This window comes from Magnolia sinica, chromosome 6 (assembly GCF_029962835.1).
Source record: "Magnolia sinica isolate HGM2019 chromosome 6, MsV1, whole genome shotgun sequence".
In the NCBI taxonomy this organism is placed as follows: Eukaryota; Viridiplantae; Streptophyta; class Magnoliopsida; order Magnoliales; family Magnoliaceae; genus Magnolia; species Magnolia sinica.
The window spans coordinates 82,950,319-82,958,933 of NC_080578.1; the positions used below are offsets into that span (position 1 = coordinate 82,950,319).

An 8,615-nucleotide genomic window follows, 5' to 3' on the forward strand; every position below is an offset into this window, starting at 1 on the left:
TCCATATCATCATGTGAAAGAATTCTTAGACATTTGTTCCACCTTTAAGTTCCAAAATTTTTCAGACGATTCGATCCGTTTGCGCCTTTTTCCTTTCTCTTTGAAGGATAAGGCGAAAGCATGGTTGAATTCTCTAAGAGTTGGGTCTATCAATACATGGGACCAACTGTCTAAGAAGTTCTTAAACAAATTCTTCCCGGTTCACAAAACTAATGCTCTCCGTAGAGAAATTACAAATTTCACACAAAAAGAGGGTGAACACTTTCATGAATGTTGGGAAAGATGGAAGGATTTACTTCTTAAATGTCCACACCATGGTTTTGAAAAGTGGCAACAGGTTCAATACTTCTATGACGGTCTGACACCCCAAAACCGTCGCATGGTTGACGCCACTAGTGGAGGGTCATTCATGACCAAAAGTGATATCGAAGCTTGGAATTTCTTTGAAACCTTGTGTGAAAACTCCCAGCAATGGGACTATTCAAATAGAGGTGAAAGAAGCCCTCAACCACTGAAGAAAGGGGGTATATATGAGGTAGGAGTCACGCCAGATCTTTATGCCAAAATTGATACCCTGACAAAGAAGGTGGATGCTTTAATATTAAACAATGGACCTCCACAAACAACTTAAGTCGAGTCATGTGCCATATGTTCTAGTCTCGCCCATCCTACGCAGTCTTGTCCATCTAGTTCAGCATTTCCAGAATTTCTCTCTGAACAAGTACATGCTATGAACACCTTTCAGAGAACTGAGAATAATCCTTACTCGAACACCTACAATCCAGGGTGGGCTAGGCATCCAAATTTTTCTTGGGCAAAAGGACCACAACAAGGAGGACCATCTGAAAATCCTCCTATGCAACCTTACTCCCATGTTGGCAGTCAACAACCTCAGCAGTTCTCACAGTATCAACAAGTGCCTCCACAATCTAGGAAACCATCTCTTGAGGATACACTCAATCTTTTTATGCAGAGTTCACTTCAATTTCAAAAAGACACCCAACATACTTTACTAGCTAACCAGCAGAGTTTACATGCAAATGCGCAATCCATTGCCAAGCTGGAAGTACAGTTGGGTCAACTTACTGCCACATTGAGTGAGAGAGAGAAGGGCAAGTTCCCTAGTCAACCTGTGGTAAATTCAAAAGGACAGTATGAGATTGGCTCTAATTCAAACCAAGAACAATATCATGAGCAAGCCAAATCAATCATTACCCTTAGGTCCGGTAAACAGATCGAGAACAAAGTAGATATGCCTAGGGAAGAATCAAAGTCCAATGCGGAAGATCAAAATGAAATAGAGAGACATACTAGTGCATCCAAAGTCCAACAACACTCTGACTCTCCAGGAACCACTCATGTGCCATCTTATGTGCCTAAAGCACCTTTTCCTCAACGTCTAGCACCGGTTAAGAAAGGAAACAACTTTAATGAGATATTAGACATGTTTAAGCAAGTCCAAATCAACATTCCATTGCTTGATGCTATCAAGCAAGTCCCTGCTTACGCTAAGTTTCTTAAAGATTTATGCACTCAAAAGCGTAAGATGAATGTTCATAAGAAGGTCTTCCTTGCAGAGCAACTCAGCTCCATGATTCAAAACAACACTCCTCCTAAATTTAGGGATCCAGGGGCTCCTACCATTTCTTGTGTCATAGGAGAGCATAAGGTTCAGAAAGCGTTGCTTGATTTAGGGGCCAGTGTTAATTTGTTACCATATTCGGTCTATGAGCAGCTAGGACTTGGTGAGCTAAAACCAACTAAAATAACATTACAACTATCTGATAGATCTATCAAGGTGCCCCGTGGTATTATTGAAGATGTGCTAATCCAGGTTGACAAGTTTTATTTTCCAGTGGATTTCATCGTTCTAGATACTCAACCTGTCCAGAATCCTACAAGTCAAATCCCGGTTATCTTAGGACGTCCATTCTTGGCCACATCCAATGCTATCATAAATTGTAGGAATGGAGTTATGAAGTTATCCTTTGGTAACATGAAGATCAAGCTCAACGTTTTCAATGCTGCACAACAACCAGCAGACTCGGAGGATATATGTGAAGTGGACATGATTGAGAGTCTAGTGTATGAATCTTTCCTTCAAGCTTCCGAAGACGCACTTGAGACTTGTTTAGCACATTTTAGCATGGATTTTGACATAGAGAATTCCATCCAAGAAGTCAATGCATTGCTCGATTCTACTCCTATAATGGAGACTGTCAAATGGAAAGCGAAAGTGGAACCTCTTCCACCCTCTGAGTCTAAACTGGTCCCATCTATTGAGAAACCACCTGAACTTGACCTTAAACAATTGCCTGAAAACCTCAAGTATGCATTTTTAGGTCCGTCTGAGACCCTACCTGTCATCAGAATGTCTAACCTTGAGAAGGAATAGAAGAACAAGTTGCTTAAAGTGCTTAGAGAATATAAGGCAGCTATTGGGTGGACGATAGAGGACATGAAGGGAGTAAGCCCCACTTTGTGTATGCATCGTACTGATCTTGAAGAAATTGCAGAAACATCGCGTGAAATGCAAAGGGGGCTTAACCTTAACATAAAAAAGGATGTTTGAGTGAAGGTGCTTAGATTGTTAGACGTTGGTATCATTCCAACGGAGGTGCTTAGGGTGTTAGACGTGAAAGAAATCATTCGAGCGGAGGTGCTTAAATTGTTGGATGTCTACCCCGTTTCAAATAGCACAGTTCAAGTTGTTCCCAAAAAGTCTGGGATTGGTTAATCAAGATGTTGAGGAAATTTATTTGGCGGACCCATGTTATCAAGATTGATTAGTTCATGGTCCATTCTTGTCTGGCTGAAGACGTTAAACTTAGCGCTCCTAGGAGGCAACCCATCTTTTCATTCCATTTTATTTTCCTAGTCAGTTCAATGTTTGTGGGTACCATTACTGCAAACCCTCACGAGACTACAACTCGTCCACTAGGGGTAACCTAGGGGTTTAAAGGCTTGTTGCATACGCTAAATGCAATCGAGAGCACCTGCGAAAGTGGTAGAGGTAGGATTTTCTTTTTGCATTTTTATCATTTTATTTTTGTTGATTTCTCTCTTATGCTGACTCGCTCTTGCATGGATTTTTTTTAGAAAGCCTCTAGATTCTTTCATACATGTACTATTTGTCCATCACTTCTCTTTTATTTTCGTTGTCCCATGTGCATTGCATGCTTATTTCTTTTACAATGAGGACAATGTAGATTTTAGGTTGGGGGTGGGCGATTAGATTACCTCATCAGTATTTTTTTTGGTCTTGAGCACAAATTGTGAAAATTTTTAAATTTTTCTGGAACTTCTTGTGCATTTGAAGTGATTGTGAAGGATAAGGGTGATTTTTAACATTGCAAGGTCTAGAATGTCGGTAATTTATAACTCTTGGATTTAGCCATCTGTTAGATTTCACAGTTAAGTTTGAATTGTTAACCCATAATTAGAACTTTTAAACATTGATTGAGTCATGATGTCACATATCACATCTTAGTTGCACATTAAGGTTCCGTTTCAACATTAAATGATTAACTTGGTAATCACTAAGCATGAAAGAAACCAGCCTGAAATTTTTAGCTTCAGTCTATAACTAAGAATTGAGAGAAAGCGTAAGTCATATAATCTTCACCATAGGTTTGCTCCCTATAGGTGTAGATTCGATTCCCTATGGTTGTCATTTGAAAAAAATTAGGCAACAAATCTTTACCATAAGTTTGCTCCCTATAGGTGAGGATTTAATTCCCTTCCTTGGCGTTACTGTTCATAAAAAAATCAAAGGCTGATAGAATGAAAAGTTAACCTATCAGGCAAGTGTGGTTTCAGTTGTCATGCATTCCGTTGTTAATTACTAATGATATCATGAAATTAACAATTGGATCTCTTAATGATAGTAAGCCGAGATTACACTATACACTCATGGAACTCAATGTTTAGAATATTCTAATTGATGGATTAATATTTTGAAATTAATTATGAAGTTTATCGTGAGCTTGATTCTAGAAAGAAAAATTCTGTGCACCATTCATGAATCTTAGAATTCTCGCGCCTCGACGATCTGTTCACAAGTCACTCGGGTTTACAGGAACTGTTCTTTATTTCTAAAATTATTTTTTGCATGTTTTGCTCGGGACTAGCAAAATGCTAGTTGGGGGTTGTGATAAGGGTCGAATATTGCATATCAGACCCTAATTATTGCATGAATTTATGTACATGATAATGCTTAATGGAATATTTTAATTATATTTTTGTTGCAGGATGAAATCAGGAGCGTTGATGAAAAAAGAGTACTACAAGCATGAATTTGACACTCTGAAGTCACCAGAGCAAGGGACGCACTCCAGGGAACTAAGACTGAAGAATTTACATGCTAGGGACCCATGGAAATCAAGCCGTTCACGTTAAAAAGGCTCGAAAATGGTCCAAAATGCAAAATCACATGGTTCCCGCCATCTAAATGGCTCGAAACTCCATATATGGTCTGGAGGCCATAAATAAACCGTACATATTAAATTTCAACCATTGGATAACTCGAGAAGTGGGCCAACGGACAGATCAGCCCATTAATCTTCAATTTTAGGCCCACCTACAGTCTGGATATACTTCAAAATTGACCCAGACGGTTTAAATAAGGTGAGAAACAGGATGGATGGATTGGATTTCTCTAAAGAATCACAGTGGACCCCATATGTATAACGTGTGTACATAGTGCACATGTGCACCGCCCGTACACCGAACGACCTAAGTCGGTCAGCGCTGCTGACCCAACTTCCTCATTTCAAAAATGGAAACTTCCGTTTCTGGCGTGCGTAACGGACTGAAACTCCGTTTTTAAGGACCGCTGTGGGCCCCACCGGTAACACGTTCGTGTGATCCAAGCCGTTCATCATGTAGATGGGTTCAAGAGCTACAAAATCATGTTTACAGTTTGTGTCCATACGTGCACACGTGTGAGATACAGAGGCCACAAGTGGACTGTCCTGTGACATTCAAAATTGATTTTATTGTAATTTCTTCTATGGGTCACGTCAATGGATGTTCAAAACCATCCATATCTGACCGAAATTTCATCGTGCATCCAATGGACGGGGTGGATTTCTTCGAAAACGCTTATGTGGGGCCCACCGAGCATCACAGCGCCGGACGTGCGAAGGCTTACGCATGTCCGCGAAAAGTCGACTTCCGGGTGGTTGTGGCCCACCATCTTCGATCAGATGGAAGATCTGATCCGTCCATCATGTAAACGAAACGTCCCAGGAGACGTTGATTTTATGGAAAAAATGCAAAGAATGAGGGACTTATACAGGTACAGAAGTTTGCTGCGAAAAGGGCTTTTGCTGCGCATACGACAGCTTTCTAAACTCGATTTTCTCCATTCCAGCCACTCTGGCAGCTACAAAAAGGGATGCAAAACGTAGAGAAGAGGGAGGAGAGCCAGGGAATAGATCCAGAGAAGAAAAGAGAAGAAAAGAGAAGAAGAGAGAGAGAGATGTTTTCTTTTTATCAATTTTATTTTTCTTTCTTTTTATTTGAATTCATGGATTGCTAATCTTCTAGCTAGGGCTGAGATGAAGCCCCTAATTTGAATAACCCTTGTTATGTGTTGATTTCATGTTGATTTAATTGATTTGTTTCTTTCTCTGGTGTACTTGACTGGAATTTCCGTACTTTTCCATGCTATGAGTTTAACCAAAATCTAGTTATGGATATTGTTTGGAATATTATTCTAGGCGCTTGTGTCTGACCATGAACAGGTTCCTATAGAGGAAGAAACAGGAATCTACATCTCTCCATGCCTGACCATGGATGGAAAGATGTGATCCATATACTTTAAGGAATTATACATTCTGTGTACCCGACCAAGGACATAGAGTGCGCTTTATTTATTTTTGATATCAATCTGAATTAGGGTGAATCAACAGGTAGAACAAGGTTTATGATAATTAGGGGTGGATTCGAAAGTCCTAGTCTTCTCCCTGATCGAATTTTCCTTATTGCTCTTGGTTATTTTTCCATTGATTTTTATTTAGTTTACTCAATTACTATCTCAAATATTTGTTGGATTAGTTAAGAAGAGTCTTTAATTTTGAATTGTGACAACCAGTCCTCGTGGGAACGATCTCGTAATACGTACCATATCTACATCTGATTCGTATACTTGCGAGTTTAAAATCATTTAAATCAAGTTGGTTTAAATAAAACATCACATAGTTTAATTTCTGCATTAGTTTTACTTTTATTTATTTATTTTTGTTGTGGATTGAACCCTCATGGTCGGCCTTGCCGCCTGGGTTGTTGATTTATTTTTGCTTTGTGGACTGAACCCTCATGGTCGACCCTGCCGACTGGGTTGTTGATTTATTTTTTACTTTGTGGACTGAACCCTCATGGTCGGCCCTGCCGTCTGGGTTGTTGATTTATTTTGCTTTGTGGATTGAACCCTCATGGTTGGCCCTACCACCCGGGTTGTTGGTTAAGTTTTTATTTTTATTTTAAGTATCATACTTACTATTTGAATTAGTGGTATTTGGTGTGTGGTGTGGATGGTTTATGTCCCGTTGGAGTATGAATCAAAACAATCGACTCTCCTCTGAAGGCGGACTAATTACAGGCCTTGATCATTCATTTAGAAGAGGCATTCAACATCACTTGGATTCCATGGCAGACCCAGTTGATAATCCAAATCCAAATCTTTCAGATCCAACTATAAATCAGAACAGAGAAAATCAACCTGATCCTCCTCTTGAGGATGAAAATGAAGTTCATGGGAATGTGTTAAAGCAACCACAGACTTTACGTGAACATGTACACCTTGAGAGATCAACTTTACCATCTTGCATAGTGTTCCCTTCTCACATAGGGAACATTGATTTTAAACAAGGTGTGATTCAATTGATTCCTACATTTCATGGCTTAGATTCTGAAAGCCCCTAGTTGCTCCTCAAGGACTTTGAGGAAGTAATTATAACGTTACAAGTAAACAATGGCAATAGGGATGTACTTAAGCTTAGGTTATTCTCATTTTCTCTAAAGGATCGGGCCAAAACATAGCTCAACTCTCTAAGACCTAATACCATCACTACATGACAAGCCTTAAGTAGAGAGTTTTTGAAAAAGTTCTTTCCCGAGCACAAAACAAATGCACTAAAACAAGAAATCATGTCATTCTCCCAAAAGGGGAATGGACTATTTTTTCAAGCTTGGGAGCGTTTTAAAGATATTCTAATTACTTGTCCACATCATGGTTATGAACCATGACACGTAATTGATGCTTTCCGAAAGGGGCTCACCATGGATACCCGTCAGTTCATAGAAATGATGTGTGGTGGAACCTTTCTTGACAAAGATCATAATGAGGCTTGGGATTTTCTAGATATGTTAGTAGAGAATATGCAGGCATGGGATGTCTCTGCTAAATTAGACCAAACTAGACCCATTCCTAAAGACAAAGCGGGGATGTATGTCCTAAGAGAGGAAGACGACATTAATGTAAAATTCGCTGTATTGGCTAGAAAGGTCGAAGCCTTGGAAATTAGGAAGGTTGATATGATTAAAGCAAACACGTCCTTAGGTAATTTTTGTAGTATTTATGGTGGTACAGACCATGACACAATGGATTGTCCAATAATCTCAGTTGTACAAAATATCACGCATGAGCATGATCAAGCAAATGCTATAAATAACTACCAAAGGTCAGTTATGCAACCAATGGGAAACATGTATAATCTAAATTGGTGTAACCATCCTAATCTTAGTTGGAGGAATGGACCACAAATTAATACGCCTAATGCACCTCAAATGCAAATATAAAATAACTTCTTTGGAGCACCTAACAATGCAACATATGTGTCCCCGCCAAAGCGATCATCTGTGGAGGATGCATTGATCGCATTCATGAACTCTCAAGCTCAAATAAATCAGTCTCTAATCCAATCAAATCAGGAATTAAATACAGCTGTGGCTAGGATTGAGACTTAACTAAATGCTAGGGAAAAAGACACCCTTCCTTCTCAACCTGTGCCAAACCCTAGAAACACACATTTCATTGGAGACTCAAATCCAAGTGAGCTACATCATAAATAAGCTAAGGCCATCATTACCTTGAGAAGTGGAAAAGAGATCGATAACAAGATAATGTAACCAGTAAAAATACTGGAAGATGAGCCACTGTCTCAAGAAAATGATGAACAAACTATGGTTCAAGAGGCGCAACAACAAAAGGATAAAGAGACTAAGTCATATGAGCCTCCAGTTCCATTTCCATCTAGACTTCAGAATCCGACTGTCCCCATGAAATATCAAGAGGTGTTGGATGTGCTCCAAAAGGTTACTGTCAGTATTCCTCTGCTTGATGCCATTAGACAAATTCCATCATATGCTAAATATCTCAAGGATTTATGCACTGTAAGGAGAGAATTAAATGTGTACAAAAAGGCATTCCTTACTGAGAAAGTGAGCGCTATCATTCAACAAAGGGTTGTACCCAAATGCAAAGACCCCGGAAGTCCCACTATTTCTTGTATTATTAAAAAATTTCAAATTGAGCATACTTTGCTAGATTTGGGTGCAAGTGTCAACTTAGTACCTTATTCAGTTTACAAACAAATGGGGTTAGGCGAGCT

General features: G+C 39.4%; 2 non-coding genes across 2 annotated transcripts; both read right to left on the minus strand.

Annotated features, from left to right (window-relative positions):
• Nucleotides 1-214: 214 nt before the first annotated feature.
• LOC131250406 (small nucleolar RNA R71) lies at nucleotides 215-321 on the minus strand. The gene has a single exon (XR_009173331.1). It is a non-coding gene; the product is annotated as a small nucleolar RNA R71 (small nucleolar RNA).
• A 6,813-nt stretch (nucleotides 322-7,134) lies between these two features.
• On the minus strand, nucleotides 7,135-7,241 carry LOC131250354 (small nucleolar RNA R71). Its single transcript, XR_009173276.1, has one exon. It is a non-coding gene; the product is annotated as a small nucleolar RNA R71 (small nucleolar RNA).
• Between the last annotated feature and the right edge of the window lie 1,374 nt (nucleotides 7,242-8,615).